Genomic DNA, 19,536 nt, shown 5'->3' with positions numbered 1-19,536 from the left:
TGGTATGGACTCTTGTTTCTAGGGTACCAACCTGTACAGCATGTTACTGTGCTGAATACCGTATGCAACTGTAACACGACGGTAAGTATTTGTGTATCTAAACACATTTAAATACAGAAAAGATACAGTAGAAACGAGGCATGATAGATAAAAAGTGATACACACATATAGGGCACTTATTATGAATGGAGCTTGCAGGACTGGAAGTTGCTCTGGGTGAGTCAGTGAGTGGCAGGTGAATGTGAAGGGCTGGGACAGTACTGTTCACTACAGTAGACTTTATAAACACTGGATTCTTAGGCTCAATTAGATTTATGAAAAATATTTTTCTTCAATAATAAATTAACCTTAGCTTACTATAATTCTTTTACTTTACAAGCTTTTAAATTAGTTTTATAATTAATTTAAATGAAACAAATTTAACTTTTGGACTGCTGTAATAACACCGTGTAAAACAGACACATCATACAGCTATACAAAAACATCTTCTTTCCTTATATCCATATTCTGTGGGCTATTTTTCTATTCTTAAATTTTTAATTTTTCAAAACTTTTTATATGTTTTTGTTAGACACTAAGAAACAAACACACAGGGACTAGAGAGGGTCAGGATCATCCATACCACCATCTGCCACCTCAGCATCTTGTCTCACTGGAAGGTCTTCAGGGGCTATAAGTTCCCCCTGTGATCTCCTATGATAATGATGCCTTCTTCTGGAATATTTCTGAAAAATATGCCTGAGGTTGTTTTACAGTCACCTGACTTTAAGAAGTAGGAGTATACTCAAAACAACTATAAAAATGATGGAATAGTAAATATATAAATCAGTAACATAGTTATTATCAAGTATTATGTACTGTACATCACTGTATGTGCTATACTTCCAAATGACTGACAGCACAGCGTCTGCTTACAGTAGCGTCACCACAAACTTGTGAATAACGTGTTGTGTTATGACCTTACAACAGCTACTGTGTCACTAGGCAAAAGGCATTTTTTAGTTCCATTATAATTTTATGGGGCCATTGTCATCCATGTGGCCTGTTGTTGAATGAAATGTCATGTGGCACTTGACTGTACTTTGTGTAAAAACTTGTTCTAGGAAAATAGGTTTAGTTTAGAGATTAAGATTGATAAAAATGCTCTCCAAATGTAACTGTAAATTTTTTTTTTATTATACTGTAAGTTCTGGGATACGTGTACAGAATGTGCATGTTTGTTACATAGGTATACATGTGCTATGGTGGTTTGCCACATCCATCAACCCGTCATCTACATTAGGTATTTCTCCTGATGCTATCCCTCCCCTAGCCCCCACTCCCCCTGACAGGCCCTGCTGTGTGATGTTCCCCTCCCCGTGTCCATGTGTTCTCATTGTTCAACTCCCTCTTATGAGTGAGAACATGCGGTCTTTGGTTTTCTGTTCCTGTGTTAGTTTGCTGAGAATGATGGTTTCCAGTATCATCCATATCCCCGAAAAGGACACAAACTCATTTTGTTTTTACGGCTGCATAGCATTCCATGGTGTATATGTGCCACATTTTCTTTATCCAGTCTAACATTGATGGGCATGTGGGTTGGTTCCAAGTCTTTGCTATTGTGAATAGTGCTGCAATAAACATATGTGTGCATGTGTCTTTATAGTAGAATGATTTATAATCCTTTGAGTATATACCCAGTAATGGGATTGCTGGGTCAAATGGTATTTCTATTTCTAGATCCTTGAGGGATTGCCACATTGTCTTCCACAATGGTTGAACTAATTTATACTCCCACTAACAGTGTAAAAGCCTTCCTATTTCTCCACATCCTCTGCAGCATGTTTCCTGACTTTTTAATGATCACCATTAAAATTGGTGTGAGATGGTATCTCATTGTGGTTTTGCTTTGCATTTCTCTAATGACCAGTGATGATGAGCATTTTTTCATATGTTTCTTGGCTGCATAAATGTCTTCTTTTCAAAGTGTCTGTTCATATCCTTCACCCACTTTTTGATGGAGTTGTTTGATGTTGTAAATTTGTTTAAGTTCCTTGTACATTCTGGATATTAGCCCTTTGTCAGACAGATAGATTGCAAAAATTTTCTCCCATTCTGTAGGTTGCCTGTTCACTTTGATGATAGTTTCTTTTGCTGTGCAGAAGCTCTTTAGTTTAATTAGATCCCATTTGTCAATTTTGGCTTTCGTTGCAATAGCTTTTGGTGTTTCAGTCATGAAATTCTTGCCCATGCCTATGTCCTGAATGGTATTGCCTAGGTTTTCTTCTAGAGTTTTAATGGTTCCAGGTCTTAGGTTTAAATCTTTAATCCATCTTGAGTTAATTTTTGTATAAAGTGTAGGGAAGGGGTCCAATTTCAATTTTCTGCATATGGCTAGCCAGTTTTCCCAACACCATTTATTAAATAGGGAATACTTTCCCCATTGCTTGTTTTTGTCAGGTTTGTCAAAAGATCAGATGTCTGTAGATGTGTGGTGTTATTTTTGAGGCCTCTGTTCTGTTCCATTGGTCTATATATCTGTTTTCGTACCAGTACCGTGGTGTTTTGGTTACTATAGCCTTGTAGTATAGTCCGAAGTCAAATAGTGGATGCCTCCAGCTTTGCTCTTTTTGCTTAGGACTGTCTTGGCTACACAGGCTCTTTATGGGTTCCGTATGAAATTTGAAGTAGTTTTTTCTAATTCTGTGAAGAAAGTCAATGGTAGCTTGATGGAAATAGCATTGAATCTATAAGTTATTTTGGGCAGTATGGCCATTTTCACAATATTGATTCTTCCTATCCATGAGCATAGAATGTTTTTCCATTTGTTTGTGTCCTCTCTTATTTCCTTGAGCAGTGGTTTCTCCTTGAAGAGGTCCTTCACATCCCTTGTAAATTATATTCCCTTTGTAGCAATTGTGAATGGGAATTTGCTCATAATGTGGCTCTCTCTTTGTCTATTATTGATTTATAGGAATGCTTGTGATTTTGGAACATTAATTTTGTATCCTGAGACTTCAATGAAGTTGCTTATCAGTTTAAGGAGTTTTGGGGCTGCGATGAAGGGGTTTTCTAAATATACAATCATGTAATCTGCAAACAGAGATAATTTGACTTCCTCTCTTCTTATTTGAATACACTTTATTTCTTTCTCTTGCCTGACAGCCCTGGCCAGAACTTCCAACTCTATGTTGAATAGGAGTGGTGAGAGAGGGCATCCTTGTCTTGTGCTGGTTTTCAAAGGGAATGTTTCCAGCTTTTGCCCATTCAATATGATATTGGCTGTGGGTTTGTCATAAATAGCTCTTATTATTTTGTGATATGTTCCATCAATACCGAGTTTATTGAGTGTTTTAGCATGAAGGGGTATTGAATTTTATCGAAGGCCTTTTCTGCATCTCTTGAGATAATCCTATAGTTTTTGTCGTTGGTTCTGTTTATGTGATGGATGAAGCCAGCTTGATCGTGTGGATAAGCTTTTTAGTGTGCTGCTGGATTCAGTTTGCCAGTATTTTATGGAGGATTTTTGCATTGATGTTCATCAGGGATATTGGTTTGAAATTTTCATTTTTTGCTATGTGTGTTGTTATTGGTCTATTCAGGGATTTGACTTCTTCCTGGTTTAGTCTTAGGAGGGTGTATGTGTCCAGAAATTTATCCATTTCTTCTAGATTTTCTAGTTTATTTCCATAGAGGTGTTTAAACTCTTCTCTGATGGTAGTTTGTATTTCTGTGGGATCAGTGGTGATACCCCCTTTATCATTTTTTACTGTGTCTATTTGATTCTTCTCTCTTTTCTTCTTTATTAGTCTGGCTAGCAGTCTATCTATTTTGTTAATCTTTTCAAAAAATCAGCTCCTGGATTCACTGATTTTTTGAAGGGTTTTTTTGTATCTCTATCTCCTTCAGTTCTGCTCTGAACTTAGTTATTTCTTGTCTTCTGCTAGCTTTTGAATTTGTTTGCTCTTGCTTCTCTAGTTCTTTTAATTGTGATGTTAGGTTCTCGACTTCAGATCTTTCCCACTTCATCCTGTGGGCATTTAGTGCTATAAGTTTCCCTCTAAATACTTGCTTTAGCTGTGTCCCAGAGATTCTGGTACATTGTGTCTTAGTTCTCCTTGGTTTCAAATAACTTATTTATTTCTGCCTTAATTTCCTCATTTACCCAGTAGTCATTCAGGAGCAGGTTGTTCAGTTTCCATGTAGTTGTGAGGTTTTGAGTGAGTTTCTTAATCCTGAGTTCTAATTTGATTGTACTGTGGTCTAAGAGACTGTTATGATTTCCATTTTTAGCATTTGCTGAGGAGTGTTTTACTTCCAATTATGTGGTTGATTTTAGAATACATGTTATGAAGTGCTGAAAAGAATATATATTCTGTTGATTTGGGGTGGAGAGTTCTGTAGCTGTCTATTAGGTCTACTTGGTCTAGATCTAAGTTCAACTCCTGAATATCCTTGTTAATTTTCTGTCTTGTTATCTAATATTGACAGTGGGGTGCTAAAGTCTCCCACTATTATTGTGTTGGAGTCTAAGTCTCTTTGTAGGTCTCTAATTTGCTTTATGAATCTGGGTGCTCCTGTATTGGGTGCCCATGTATTTAGAATAGTTAACTCTTCTTGTTGCATTGAGCCCTTTACCATTATATAGTACCTTTCTTTGCCTTTTTTGATCTTTGTTGATTTAAAGTCTGTTTTTATCAGAGATTAGGACTGCTTTTTTTTGCTTTCCACTTGCTTTGTAAATCTTCCTCCATCCCATTATTTTGAGCCTACGTGTGTCTTTGCACATGAGGTGGGTCTCCCAAATACAGCACCCTGATGGGTCTTGAGTCTTTATCCAATTTGCCAGTCTGTGCCTTTTAATTGGGGCATTTAGCCCATTTACATTTAAGGTTAATACTGTTATGTGTGAATTTGATCCTGTCATTATGATGCTAGTTGGTTATTCTGCCCATTGTTTGATGCAGTTTCTTCATAGTGTTGAAGATCTTTACATTTTGGTTTGTTTTTGCAGTGGCTGGTACCTGTTTTTCCTTTCCATATTTAGTGCTTCCCTCAGGACCTCTTGTAAGGCAGGCCTGGTGGTGACAAAATTTCTCAGCATTTGCTTCTCTGTAAAGGATTTTATTTCTCCTTCACTTATGAAGCTTACTTTGACTGGATATGAAATTCTGGGTTGAAAATTCTTTTCTTTAAGAATGTTGAATATTGGCCCCCACTGTATTCTGGCTTGTAGGGTTTCTGCAGAGAGATCCACTGTTAGTTTGATGGGCTTCCCTTTGAGGGTAACCCGACCTTTCTCTCTGGTTGCCCTTAACATTTTTTCCTTCATTTCAACCTTGGTGAATCTGATGATTATGTGTCTTGGGGTTGCTCTTCTAGTGCAATATCTTTGTGGTGTTCTATTTCCTGAATTTGAATGTTGGTCTGCCTTGCTAGGTTGGGGAAGTTCTCCTGGATAATATCCTGAAGTGTGTTTTCCAATTATGTCCTATTCTCCCCGTCACTTTCAGGTACACCAATCAAACGTAGGTTTGGTCTTTTCACATAGTCCCATGTTTCTTGGAGGCTTTGTTCATTCCATTTCATTCATTTTTCTCTAATCTTGTCTTCTCGCTTTATTTCATTAAGTTGATCTTCAATCTCTGATATCCTTTCTTTCGCTTGATTGATTCAGCTATTGATACTTGCATATGCTTCACAAAGTTCTTGTGCTATGTTTTTCAGCTCCATCACCTCATTTATGTTCTTCTCTACACTGGTTATTCTAGTTAGCAATTTGTCTAATCTTTTTTCAAAGTTCTTAGTTTCCTTGCAGTGGGTTAGAACGTGCTCCTTTAGTTTGGAGGAGTTTGTTATTACCCACCTTCTGAAGCCTACATTTGTCAATTCGTCAAACTCATTCTCCATCCAGTTTTGGTCCCTTACTGGTGAGGAGTTGTGATCCTTTGGAGGAGAAGAGTCATTCTAGTTTTTGGAATTTTCAGTCTTTTTGAGTTAGTTTTTCCTCATCTTTGTAGATTTATCTACCTTTGGTCTTTGATGTTGGTGACCTTCAGATGGAGTTTGTGCATGCTTGTCCTTTTTGTTGATGTTATTGCTTTCTGTTCATTAGTTTCCCCTCTAACAGTCAAGCCCCTCTTATGCAGGTCTGCTGGAATTTGCTGGGGGTCCACTCCAGACCCTGTTTGCCTGGATATCACCAGCTGAGGCTCTAGAACAGCAAAGACTGCTGCTTACTCCTTCCTCTGGAGGCCTCATACCAGAGGGGCACCCGCCGGATGCCAGCCAGATCTCTCCTGTACGAGGTGTCTGTTGACCCCTGCTGGTAGGTGTCTCCCTGTCAGGAGGCACAGGGGTCAGGGACCCACTTGAGGAGACAGTCTGCTGGGAGATCCACTGCTCTCTTCAGAGCCTGCAGGCAGGAACATTTAAGTCTGCTGAAGCTGTGCTCACAGCCGCCCCTTCTCCCAGGTGCTCAGTCCCAGGGAGTGGGGAGTTTCATATATAAGCCCCTGGCTGGGCCTGCTGCCTTTCTTTCAGAGATGCCCTGCCCAGAGAGGAGGGTCTGGCTACAGCAGCTTTGCCGAGCTGTGGTGGGATCTGCCCAGTCTGAACTTCCCGGCAGTTTTGTTTAAACTGTGAGGGGGAAAACCGCCTACTCAAGCCTCAGTTATGGCGGATGCCCCTCCCCCAACCAAGCTCAAGTGTCCCAGGTTGACTTCAGACTGCTGTGCTGACAGTAAGAATTTCAAGCCAGTGGATCTTAGCTTGCTGGGCTCCATGGGGGTGACATCTGCTGAGCTAGACCACTTGGCTGCCTAGCTTCAGCCCCCTTTCCAGGGGAGCGAATGGTTCTGTCTCTCTGGCATTCCATGTGCCACTGGGATACGGAAAAAGTTAGCCCAGTTTCTGCCCAAACAGCCATCCAGCTTTGTGCTTGAAACCCAGGGCCCTGGTGGTGTAGGCACCCGAGGGAATCTCCTGGTCTGCGGTTTGCAAAGACCATGGGAAAAGCATAGTATCTGGACCGGAGGGCACTGTCCCTCAGGGCACAGTCCCTCACGGCTTCCCTTGGCTAGGAAAGGGAGTTCCCTGACACCTTGCGATTCCTGGGTGAGGCAATGCCCTGCCCTGCTTCTGGTCACCCTCCGTGGGCTGCACCCACTGTCTAACCAGTCCCACTGAGATGAACCGGGTACCTCAGTTGGAAATGCAGAAATCAATTACCTTCTGCCTTGGTCTCGATGGGAGCTGCAGACGGGAGATATTCCTATTCCGCCATCTTGTCTGGGGGCCCCTATTATTTTTATTTTATATGTATGTGTTTGTATGTGTGTATTTATTCAGAAAAATTTTGGAGATCCAACAGAGTTGGCAAAATTTTATCCTGTTGATAGTATTAATATAGATATAGAAACAGATATAGGACAGAGAAAGATTTAATACTACTTTATGTTTCCAAAACAACAAATAGATAATATTTTAGAAGGTTTCATATTGTTTGCAATTTAGATAGAACATTTCAAAAGGTATAGTGTATAAATATCTATATAATATGTATACTTTAAAACTGACCAAATGATTTTTTATTCAAATCGTTTTAATTTAAAAAGCAAAGGAAAAAATTCTGGCAAAAAAATTAAGAACTCTAAGATTTACTATTCCTTTTTACTTAACTAATATTCTTTATTAACTCCTAATTGTAATCCTGTGAGTGAAAAAGCTGTGTTAAAGCAACTGAACAATTTCAACTTATCTTGAGTTACACTGTTTCATTTCTCATGATTTCCATGCCACCAAAGGAGAAAAGAATAAGTAAAGCAACAACGGTTTGTCCTATTGCAGTGCAGAAAAATAATGCCTATAGTTCTCCTTCAAAACTTAAGCAATGAGAAGGTAAAACATGAGCAAACACATCTAATTCCTATCCCATTTACTTGGATACAGGATGCTTTTCTCTCCCTGAAAGCTGGAGAGCTATACTATATAAGGACTGAGAACTGACCTCCCTTATTTATACTGCACTGTTCCCAATATGGCAACCTCCCCATTTATGTGTTCACTAAGACATGGTATCTTGACATTAATGAAAAATCCTAAAGTCCTGGATGCAAGAAAATTAGGACTTAAAAAAAGAAAAAGTAGAGAAGGAAAACAGAACCCCAAAGGGGAGAGGGTGCATTTTGTTCATTTATATGGCTTTCTGCTCCCAAGTCTTCTACATGACTAATGTCACACTGTGCTATGTAAACCTCTCAGGCAAATTTTTACAAACAAAGCATAACTTCTCAGACAAGAAAGGTCTAAGCAACAGAGATTTAATTCCTGTGAAACAGCGAATCAATTCTTATCTATTAACACAGTAAATACCATAATAGGAGCACTGTCCTGTTATAATAAACAGACGTGCTCAATTACTGTGTGCTTCTGCAGCTACTGATCTCTTCAGTAATTATACCATGCAATGAGCTCTACATTGATATTATATTAATGTGTGGGGAGGAGACAACTGAAATAATAATTAAATCAAGACTCAATATTTCAGTGGAGCTTACATAAGGCCTGAGAACAAAGGGTACATTTCTTAGAAGGAGATTAAAAAGGTGATTTGTAAGATATCTCCTTATCGGTTTCTAAGTAAAAGGTTTACATATAAAGACTATCTTGAAATTCTAGTCTCTTAACTGTCCATTTCAAATTAAACTGTCTATCATGTTTCATAATCACCTGTATTTGTCATATTAATAGCAATAAAAACTTCAAAAATTATTTTACATAGAGAATTTACAATCAAAAGAGAATGGTAAATAGAAAACTTTTTCTACAGAGACAAACAAAAGGATAAAGTTCAAGGAAAGTTCCTTACCCCTTTGCAGAACTGTCAAACAACTTCTATTGACCAAGAATAGCACACAGTAAACACACCAAACAAAAGAATTGATGAAAGATGTATTTACTTGTTCAGGGCCTTTATTTTTCTTTCTATTTCATATACACCCACACTGAACAGTCTGCATTGTGTTAATAAATAACCAGCAGCAACTAAGTGAACAGAGGAGGGGTTTCCACGTTGCTGTCAGGTACCAGACAGTTGCTTGGCACTGTGGATACAGTTCTCTACATGTGAGCTGCATGCCCACATAAAAGAGAGAGGATATAGGTTAATAGATGGATCCTTTAAAATATTAAATGTGATGGAAAGAAATGGAGAAGAAGCTGAAAAAAAAATAGTTTTTATAAAAAATTGTCTAACTCTTTCAATTTGGGAAGGAGCAAATCAATTTTAGGTACCAGGTCCTGCCGGAGCAATATTTCACCAGATTACTGGCTGTGGTTATTCAGAGATCAACTGAACTATCATCTCAACTCTTCAACATTTAGGAATTCTTCATTACTTTATTTTTCAAATGGTTTCTAATGTGGGTTCTATGAGTTATTCCATATACAGTTATTCTCCGCATAACAACATTAATGTCAATGACAGACCACGTATACAGCAGGGGTCCCATAGATTATAATACTGTATTTCTACCGTACCTTTTTATGTTTAGATACACAAATACTTACTTTTGTGTTACAATTGCCTACCGTATTCAGTTCAGTAACATGCTGTACAGGCTTGTAGCCTAGGGGCAATAGGCTACACCATCTAGTCATGTGTACGTGAACTCCATGATGTTTGCACAAGGGCAAAATCACCTAAGGACACATTTCTCAGAATGTATTCACATTGTTAAATGATGCATGACTGTGTGTGTATGTGTGTGCATGTGTGCACATGTATGTGTATAAAACTCAGATGTAATTATAAAATTCTAAATATATTTTTCTATATCATTTTAAAAATACAAGAAGAGTGTAAATAATACACATGAATTGGGAATAAACTGCACAAACTCAGAGGTCAGTGCTTTAGAATTTACCTTATTCATGACATTTAATACACAAATGAGAAAAATATTGTGTTGTGTCAGTCTGTGCCATTTTCAGTATTCTGAGCTTATACTCATAAAACTTTGTGTTTAAATGTCCTGTGACAGCCCAAAAACAATCAGAGTAGAAGTAAAGTCATATATATGCACTTATTATCTCATACATGACTTCTATATAATGTGTAAATGAATGAGCTTGGAAATAATTAATGTAAAAGATAGATGAATAAAAGTTGCTTTTCAAATTCAGGACATCAAAAAAAAAAAGAAAAGCACTTATTCTTAATTTCAAACAAGATCTTCTCCTAAGCCTCCAAAGTTGGTCATCCAAAAAAATGAGAGCAAGGAGCACAATCTGGTTTTCGAAGATTATCAAAATGTAAGATGGGCTATCTTAATCATCCAAAATGCCCAGGTCATATGCTCATCCTGTTCTGCCCTAGCCTCGTTGCTCCTTCACAATGCTGGCCATATTTGTCCTCAACATCAAGAGTAGTTCAGACGGGTACACTGGGAGTCCTTGAGGTGTCAGAACTCTGGGAGCAGGTGGCAAAGGAAATTCTGAGTGAGCTCTCCACTGACTCTAGTGCTGTCCATGCCTTTCCCATAAGCAACTCCTATTTAAAAAGAAAAGACCAAGCATCCACTAGAACCAACCCAAGCAGGCCTATTTAATTAGGGCAAATGCTTGATATCCACTTCTTCATGTTAAACATACAGCCACACAGGCCTAGGAGGTCTGATTAATTTTAATATGCACGGTCCTGACAAGTGCCTCAAGGGTAACTGAGTGAAAAACACACATGCACGCACAGACACACAAAATCCTCCAGCTAGTCTTGACAAATCCGTTTCAGAAAAAATGCTATGTACGCTGCCCAGATTAGAGTGTTACTATTCAGCAAGGGCCTGGACCTTTAATGGGAGGGAAAAGAGGCCTCAGAAACAGGTGGCTGGCTCTTCACTCTCGAATAAATGATATCCCCAAAAGCTGTGGCACATAAGCAACAAGAGAGACTGGCACATTCTCCTCATGTTTATTTGTAAATGTAGAGTCTGGGTCAATGGGTCTTCTTTAAGTGATCTATGAATTGAAACTGAAAGTCTAGAACTGCTAGTTTCAGTGAAGGATAAGAAAACGAGTACACCATTTATCTGAGGGGCTTAGAAAGTACTAGAAATGCTTGGGTAAAGAGAGGTTTGGAATGACTTATATAGTTCTGTTAGTAGACAGACTAATGTATGAGCAGGAATCAAATACATTCCTTTTTATTGAGTCAAATAGCCAAATAAGAAAAGAATGATTCTTGATTATTAAGACAAGATGAAGAAAATGAAGGCTGTACTCTTAAATATCATTACATTTTATTAGCAAAAGTACAAGCTCTAGTTGAAAAGAAAAATAGAAGCTTTCTGGGACAAATGATTTTCTTGTACAGACAACACTGGAACTCAGCTCCAGGACCTGCTATATAAAAAGATCACCAAGGGCAATCTCTGAGCCTTTACGATCCAAGCCAGAGGTATTTAAGGAAAATACAAATTAATTTCCTATAACACTAATGAAATAAACAATATCAGAATAAACTGCTATGATGGATACCACTTGAAAAGGAGATGACAGTGAACAAGTTTCACTTTGGTGTTGAAAAATTACCAGGCTTCAAACTCAGCTAACTCAGTGCTAAAGTTAAAACACTTATTCCTGAAGAAATAGGCTCTACAGCATTTGAGGGTGTCTTCTTGTCCTGACCTTTAAAAAATAAACTCTTTTCTTTATCATCATTTTATGAGTGTCGATTTCCATACAGTGGTGCTTTTGAAAAGGGTGCCTGGAGGTTAGACTCTAGCTTGCTCAACAAGAAGAGAGACATTTTTCAGTGACAGACTGCATAGATGAACACATAGCCACAATGCATTAGGAGTAGCCTCCAACAGCAGCGGGAGTGTGAGGAACGAAACTTAAAAGGGCTCCATTGAAAAGTACCCTTGTTTGTCCTTCAGTGGAACAGCACTTACAAAGCCTCTTCAACATGTACTTTGTCAAAAGGACAGTGAGTAACTAAACAAAAGCAACTCAAACCTGTGCCAATTAAAGTATCTTTAGGCTTTTCCCCTGATCCGTTCACTTTTTATTTTTCCCACCCCATCAAATGTGATTTTAAAACAAGAGTGAATTTCAAAGTGCCCTCTTCTTTGCCCAATTAATGGATGCTTTGGGATTTTGAATTTAAGAAAGCCAATCTCCACAATTTCCCCATAAAAATAGTAATTAAAAAGTTGGTAAGATTAACGGGTAAATCTGAATCTCCAGTTTAACTTGCCTGTTGATGTAATATGGTTCAGTTTAATTTCTAAAGGGCTGCTCAACAACAGACATTTAAATGATAAGAACAAGCATTGTGATTTATAATGTCAACTCAAACATCAAACATGCAATGCCTGTAGAGATGTTCACAAGGCCAAATATCCTGCAGCAGGGGCCTGCCTTTGCTACAGAATAATTACATGTAATTCTGTAGCACACCACAGATGAAAATATACTGCTAATAATACCTTCTTCAAGACCCATAAAATAAGTCTTAAAACAGGGAAATAAACTTTTATCTGTTTAGAAGATCTAATGGTTTTATAGGTCAAAACATTTGTAATAAAAATTAAAAGGACATTAACATACTTTAAGAAACACAAGTATCATAGAAGGTGCAATCAATTAAAGTGAATTATTTTTGTGACAGATGCAGATATCAAAAAGATAAACAATAATGTTGATTTTTTCTAGTTTTGAAAGGATAAATAATGAGCAATGGATATGTTACTGTTTTTTTTTTCATAAACATCCAGGAATAAACATAAAACTGTCTAATCCAATTCCACAAATGGTACAGGTGGGATTAAGTGGGTGTGTTAGGATATTTGCCTCCAAGAATTTGTATTGCATTGCACAGTACAAAGGAGAGAGGGATGGGTAGGGGAATATGAATGAAAATCCTGGTATTTCCTTTACCCAACAATGGTCTATACTCTATAGATGATCCTGAGGGTGAAGGCTTGAGGTCTGCCTCCATACATACCTTTAGAAACTCATTGCATTATTTGCATTAGTTCTCAGAAGAGAACTCTTTTTTTTAAGTCCATACTAAAGGCAATGAACTGTTTCATGTAAAGTAACACTAGGTAAGTTTGGTAATAAGTTATGCCTTTAGGGTCTTGAAATATAAAATTGTGAGCAAAGATTTTCTGAAGAAGTTCAGGGAAAAAGTTCTAGTTGTTTAAATAATGATAAAGTCTAGTTCTCGTAGAAACAAAAATTTCACAAATAAATGCAGTTTCTCACACACAAGGAGCACACTCATCATGGCAAAACAATTTTGGAGGTGTAGGCGTCATGCTCAGAAGGAAGAACACTGACAGATACAGATGCTAAATAAAACCAAGCATATGTGGGATCTGAAAGGGGAACTACACACACACACACACACACACACACACACACGCGTGCGCACATGCGCACACTCAGGCACACAAAAGGAAGGAAAAGAAAAAAGTAAAGTGATGGGTTGGGGGAAATAAACCACGTAAGGGAAAGCTAAAATCTTAGAAACTGAAAATGTGGGCTTCAATTATATGTCTTCAGCTCATATTCACATTTACTGTGGAAACAGAAATATCACAAATCCACAAATCCAACGTTAAAACTGCCCTTTCTGGTTTCACACTGGTCACAAGTTTCAATTTAATCCCTGTCAATTTAGAAAAAAAAATTTTTGGAAAGTGATTGCTCATTTAGGCAACTGCCTAACTACATATTTATTTGGGGAAATGTATATAAACTTCAAAGTCACTACCTGTCTCAGGATTTTTATGACTGTTGAGTTCGTTATTGTTCTTGTTGTTGACTACGTATCCTAAATTTCCAGATATTTGCAGCTCTGAATCCCAAAGTTTCAGTACATAAAAGTATGCTTGGAAAGGAGCATATTTTAACTATATAATATTAAGAACATGTAAAGGAGAATTATATTGAAATATATAATGTTTCTGGTATATCTAAAGTAACAATGTTTCAAGGTAGCCAGAGTGAAATAGTGACAATAACTGGTACAATTCCAAGTTGTTTATAACTTACAAAATACTTTGATATACATCACTTCATTTGTCTCCTTCAATAATCCTCTGATGAAAGTAGGGCAGTTAGCATTGCCAACTGAGGGCAGATAATTATTACATTAATACAATTATTATAGCAAATTAAAGGCAAGTAAATATAATTTTTTACAATGTGAATTATAAGGTAGAAGCTCACTTTTAAGCAAAAAAAAGCCCCTTACTTTAAATTAAAATTTGCATTTCCTGCAAATGATGCAAAATTCAAGAACCAAAATAGATAAAATTATACTTCCAAATATTGCTAAATATCTGCAAATTATCCCCTCAAAATTGATCAGAGACTAAACTACATAAATGTTAAATTATAATCACTTAGTAATCAGTGGCAGACTCAGGACTGAAACTCAAACACTGAATACTAACAGTCTAATTACTCTTTTTATATTGTGGATTCATTTGAAAACCAAAGTTATGGATTATCTCCCCAAAAATGTACAAATACATTTATTTTCATCATTTTGCAAACTATTTCCAGGATTTATAAAGCCTCTGAAGAAACTCATGAATCCTGAATCTGGAAACTCTGCTACCTCTGAGGGAAGCTGTTAGACACCTTGGAAGACTCGAAGGAACAGGAAAGGTCTTAACAGGAATATTACATTTCTTTCACCATATCCCCTAAGAAGAACTAGGAAAGGAGAGGTCATAGAGGGAAAGATTCGATAATAAAATTGCCCCAATCTGGAGCCCATCATAAGAAATACAAACTGTATACCAGCTCTATTTACCTAGAAAAGGGTGCTTGTCTCCATTATGTTGAAACACTATTAAAGAACAAGTTATAGCTTTAAATTCTGGAAAATTTTTCAAAAATCAAGCCAATTCACTTCTCACTTTACCTATAGCAATTGAAGAGAATTATTATCTATGGCCACTAATCCATAGAGAATGTTACCATATCTTCTTAGAGAAGTGTGCAATATTAAAGTCATTTAAAAGATTAATGTAAATATAAAATTTTCATTTGTGTAAAAATCACTTCATGTGTGTATTTTAGTTTTATATCTTGGGTATTAAAATACCTTACTTTATGACTTAGGAGAATATTTTAACCTCTAAGTCACAGAAAAAATGGAAAGAAATGATCTTAAAATTCAATAAGGATAGGGATATACATATGAGAAGAAGGTTGGAGAAGATGGAATAAATGAGTCAAACAGGTAAGGAGATAAAAGAAGAGTGTGAGGATATATTGAAAAAGAGAAAGGCAGAAATTGATTAAAAAGACAAATGACACCTAATCAGTTTGTAGGGGAGAGTTAACAAGGCTATAAAATGTCAATTAGTAGGCTGACAGTCATCCATAGTTAAGAGAAACAAACACCTCCAAAGTCCCAAGCCCATTATTACAAAGCGAAGCACAGAGAAATCAAGAACACTTTATTTAGACAATCACATGCTATTATAGAAGACAGAATGTAAATAAACAATAATAATGTGGTAAGAACTATAGAGATGAGTTACATTAGCAGTGTTGACTGACCCGAATTCTGACAAGGTTGTTTGAGGAAATCACTGTCTTAAGAAGTGAATAAAAATTCATCAGGTAGATAAGATAGGAAACGACATTTAAGGCAGTGGAATGGCATATGAAACAGCACAGTAATATTAAAAATAGAGAGTGTTGAGAGAACTACATGCAATTTGACAAGACTGCATGACAACATGTACTTTGAAGAGTGGTGGAAAATAAGGTTAAAGGGGAACAATAGGGTAGAGTCAGATCACATATGATTTTGTAGTCAGTGCTAAGGAATTTTTAGCTGATAGTACTTTTGTTCTAATTCAAGTTCCTCCATATAATAACATGAGCAAATCAAAAGTCTTGTTTACTCACTTTTAAGATAAGAACTTATACTAATTTAAGAGCTTTTGAAGATTACATGAAATAGCACACATAATACCTGGCAGGAGAGTTGGACATTTGTTAAGGTCTCTCCTCTCCTTTACCCAAGGCAACAAGAGGGCAAAACTGAAGCAGTAGAAACATTCTTTCCGCAAATATTACACTTCCTTCAAAGGTAAGGAGTTTAACATTGCAGAAAAAACTGACAAATAAATGAACAATTTTATTTGAGTGAGGATAACAATGGAGGCAAATAACAATTCTTAAAGAGGTAAAAAGGTGAAAATAGCACGTGTATACTACTTCTTAGCAGTTTAGGCTTGGGGACAAGAAGGATAGACTTGTAGACAGAAGGGATGGAAATCAACGAAAAGTGAGTTGTGTTTGCTGTGGCTCTAGCAGGAAGAAACTTAACTGTGTGTATAAGCTGAAATGACCATTTCAAAGAGATGCTAAAGGTGACATAGACATGAATATAGAAAGATTAAAATAAGAAGCCAGTTAAAATCTTGTTTCTATAAGGATTCTATTTTAATTGAGATTTCTAAGGTTCTTGTCATGGTAAAAATTATTTTCACCTAAACTGTAATTAGCCTAAAGTCTGAATGAAAATCAAGTTTAAATCAGACTCCTCAATTTAACTGCTGATCTACATTTACGACCACTCCTGGACACCTGGAAGTTGAGAACACAGAACATTGATGGATACTTATCTACCTTTACTTATTGGCGAAATTAACATAGTTGGTTGCCTTCTGTTTGTTAGAATGTAATGAAATAGTCTTTAAAACTAAGATGGTAACACTATTTCTAAAATATAAAAAAAAAGCAAAAAAAGAATATCTGAATGTATGATGTAACTGAAAGGGAAAAAGGGAACCTGGACCCATAAATCATGGACTGGATTCTTGCTTTAGAGTTAGCATCAACTGCTGTGTGAGCTCAGTCATATGTATCTCTGTCTTGGTCTTTGTCTTTCTAAAATGAGAATGGAGTCCTAAAATGTATCTATGTTTCACTCAAATTTTTAATTCCTATTATTCCACAATTATTTTGCTCTCAGACATTTTTCTAAAATGAATTTTTTATTAAGGTATCCTCCAAGGCATTATTTTTGAGCAGTAAAAACTGAGTTAATCTCCCATTAAAAGTTTGTGGAAAATTGATCACTATAGAGGCATAAGAAATTTACTGTAGTAGAAAACTGTTAATCACTACTATTACGCAATACTATTAAATATTTCAGATAATATATTATTCAATATTTAAAATTTAGATACACATGTGTGAAAAGATAAAAGTAAATGATTATTTGGTAAAATCTCTCATTGGAAGGAACAGCAGTAAGTATTGGTTAAGGGCATAGATTCTAGTCTAAGGTTGACTTTAGGCTGAAAAGTGACCCTGACTTGGTCACTTTAAAACATATTTAATTATCAGTTGCCTCATCTGGAAACGGAGATAATAGGAATCAGGATATTGAGATCATGTGAACGGTATTCCCTGAAACTGGAATGGCTATGCACAGGAGCCCTGGTTACACGGTTTTCATCAAGACTGAAGGAAGCATTTTACATAAATTACTTAATATTGTAGTTAACACATAATATACACTTAATACATGGTAACAATTTATATATTTATATATAGCAATTTATATGTTTTATGCATTTCCCTTCAATACGTAATTATTTATTCAATGTCTTGATATAGGAATTATGGATTTTATGTGTCATATAATGTCATATTAAATTTCATTATCACTCTTAACTGTTAGGTTTAATAGCTGAAGACCAACTGATAGACCGTAGTTATTACAAAATATAAAGTAACTATGTAACACAGGCCAGATATTTAAAACCATGAATATACTATGCACTTTAGCATTCCAGTCAGTTAAAGTGACACTGGATAAATAAGAATAAATAAGAATCAGAGCTTTTTGTGTAATGACAGGGAAAATTTCTGATAGAAAAAAAAGATGCAAACCAAATATATCAATATATTATTCTCCTATTTATAAGTTGCAAAATATTTTAATTAATCACTTGAAAAATAGGCTGGCTAAAATAAAAGAGAGCTGTCTTTTCTTCAACCCATATGCAAATCTAATTTTCTTTGTAACCATTTCACCTCAGTGGCCTCCTTTTGTATGGCGCACTATTCTTTTCTAACTTCTGAATTTGTGTTAGTTTGCTGTTGGCAGGGGTAAGGTCGGAAATAATACGGACTTTCTATTGAAATCCGCTTCCCCCCCTCGATGAAAGGAAGCAAAGACATGAATATGGCACCCTCATAATGATTTAGCTGGGGCTTAATGAAATTTTCATCACAACCTGCTGTTCATTTTAATGGCCTTTGAAAAACAATGGAAAAAATAGCTTGAGGGAAGAAAAGATTTTTCTGCGGCATATATTTGTGAGCTTAACATTTAGTTACATTCACTCTACCTTTGCTTCCCTCATCGTCATGATGTTGTTCCCATTACAGAGCTATGAAAATATTTAGTTTTTAGAGTATACGTTTTTTAGTTATTTTGTTAAATTTACTCGTAAGTATTTTATTCTTTCTGATACTATGGTGCATCTCACAGCTTTGGAACATTTGTGCTGTACGTCGTGTCATTGTCCTGATGCTCAGATGACGTAAGGTTTTGGTGACTATTCTCAGGTCAAATCATACCCTTTGATTAATGAAGTCATTTAAGTCAATGTAGCTTTCCAGTTGTTGGAAGAGGCGTATACATCTCCATATATATATATAATATACATAATATATATTTATAAATATATTTATATTATATATATTTATATTTATATGTAATATATAACATATATTTATATTTATAATATATAATATATGTTTATATTATATATTATATTAAATATAAATACCCATTCTTCTTTCTTTGTAATTTAAAAAAACAAAATTCTGTCAACATTCTACTATTCTTTTTTATGATACAATTTTTGCTTTGTTACTGTCTCTTTTTTTGATGATTAGATCATTGCCTTACTCAAATACATAAATTACTCCTTGATGCATCTCTCCCATCATCGCAGTTATTAAATAAACATTCTTGTCATAGCAAATTCTCAGTAAAATTGAGTCTATTTATAGTTTTGTATATTCAAAGTACACGTCAAAGAATCTTGTGTATGTAAACATAAATGCATCTTAGTGGTTCTATGTTTATGCTAAAATTACCTTTCTGAAACTAACACTTTTAGATGCTTGCTTTTTGCAATTTATATTCCAATCTTTCATAAATATTACCTCTGTATTTTCTCTTTGTCTTTATTTACCAAGTCACTCCTCAGCTCAGCTTTTAACATATTTGTAGAGAGGAAAGTACAAAAGGTACATTGTTGTAGGAAATAAAATAATAAAAACATTCTCATGTTCAGATACAATAGTGACGTTTGTTTGTGTCTACCCTTCCTGCTATGGATGCTCTATTGCTCTATTTCTTCTTTTATACCCAAGTTATTCTTACTTGATATTACCCTTTTCTAATTCCCAGTAGTTTTTTTTTTTTTTTTTTTTTTTTTTTTTTTTTTTTTGAGACGGAGTCTTGCTTTGTTGCCCAGGCTGGAGAGCAGTGGC

At 36.0% G+C, this 19,536-nt stretch overlaps 1 protein-coding gene and 1 long non-coding RNA gene across 31 annotated transcripts in view; both read right to left on the bottom strand.

Annotated features, from left to right (window-relative positions):
- LOC139356502 (uncharacterized) overlaps nucleotides 1-18,708 on the bottom strand; it is a 31,679-nt gene extending 12,971 nt beyond the window's left edge. Inside the window, exon 1 of the long non-coding RNA XR_011608458.1 lies at nucleotides 28-18,708. This is a non-coding gene — a long non-coding RNA (uncharacterized lncRNA). The remainder of the gene's footprint in view (nucleotides 1-27) is intronic.
- The window catches only part of LOC105492120 (SRY-box transcription factor 5), a 1,036,234-nt gene that overhangs the window by 289,860 nt on the left and 726,838 nt on the right, over nucleotides 1-19,536 (bottom strand). The gene's annotated exons all lie outside the window — the stretch shown is intronic.

Source organism: Macaca nemestrina, chromosome 10 (genome assembly GCF_043159975.1).
Source record: "Macaca nemestrina isolate mMacNem1 chromosome 10, mMacNem.hap1, whole genome shotgun sequence".
NCBI classification, from domain to species: domain Eukaryota; kingdom Metazoa; phylum Chordata; class Mammalia; order Primates; family Cercopithecidae; genus Macaca; species Macaca nemestrina.
Note: the sequence above shows the minus strand (reverse complement) of the source record. Positions and strands in the feature narration are given on the sequence as shown.